This window comes from Myotis myotis, unplaced genomic scaffold (genome assembly GCF_014108235.1).
Source record: "Myotis myotis isolate mMyoMyo1 unplaced genomic scaffold, mMyoMyo1.p scaffold_m19_p_2, whole genome shotgun sequence".
Lineage (NCBI taxonomy): Eukaryota > Metazoa > Chordata > Mammalia > Chiroptera > Vespertilionidae > Myotis > Myotis myotis.
In genome coordinates this window covers 112061778-112062747 of record NW_023416324.1, presented here as the reverse complement: position 1 = coordinate 112062747, position 970 = coordinate 112061778, and the positions used below count along the sequence as shown (strand labels likewise).

The window sequence follows — 970 nt, the reverse complement described above, 5'->3', positions numbered from 1 at the left end:
GTTCTTTACCGCTGCATTCCTTCTTTGTTTCCTGCTTTTTCTATTTGCAGCAGACCCTTTAGCATTTCTTGCATTGCTGGTTTGGTTGTAATGAACTCCTGTAGACCGTTTTTGTCTGTGAAGCTCCTGATTTGACCCTCAATTTTGATTGATAGCCTCGCTGGGTATAGTATTCTTGGATTCAGACCCTTCCTTTGCATGACATTGTATATTTCATTCCATTCTCTTCTTGCCTGATGTGTTTCTGTTGAGAAATCGGTCGCTAGTCTGATGGGGGATCCTTTGTAGGTAACTTTCTGTCTCTCTCTGGCTGCTTTTAAGATTCTTGCTTTGTCGTTGGTGTTTGCATATTTAATTGTTATGTGCCTTGGTGTCGGTCTTTTCGGGTTCATTTTGTTTGGGACTCTGTGAGCTTCTTGGATTTGTGTGAGTTTTTTCCTCCCTATATCAGGGAAATTTTCTGTTACTATTTTTTCAAACAGGTTTTCTATTCCTTGTTCAGTTTCCTCTCCTTCTGGCACCCCTATTATTCGGATGTTGTTTCGTTTAGCATTGTCCCAGAGTTCTCTAAGGCTCTCCTCCTCCTTTTTAATTTTTTTTTCTAGAAGCTGTTCTGTTTGGGTATTTTTTTCTACCTTGTCTTCTAGCTCGCTGATGCGGTCCTCTGCTTCTTCTAGTCTACTGTTGATGCTTTCTATTGAGTTCTTTATGGCAGTGATGTCATTTTTCATTTCTTCTTGGTTTCTCTTCATTTCCTCTTGGTTCTTCTTCATTTCCTCTTGGTTCCTACACATATTGTTGAATTGGTCTTCCATTCTTTTCATCCACCTTATGGCCATTACTCTGAATTCTTTCTCTGACAGAAAAATATGGAACGCTTCACGAATTTGCATGTCATCCTTGCGCAGGGGCCAGGCTAATCTTCTCGGTATCGTTCCAATTTTAGTATATGTGCTGCTGAAGCGAGCAC

The 970-nt window shown here is 40.5% G+C and overlaps 1 non-coding gene across 1 annotated transcript; it reads right to left on the bottom strand.

Annotated features, from left to right (window-relative positions):
- Positions 1–863: 863 nt before the first annotated feature.
- LOC118677801 lies at positions 864–970 on the bottom strand. Its single transcript, XR_004974527.1, has one exon. It is a non-coding gene; the product is annotated as a U6 spliceosomal RNA (small nuclear RNA).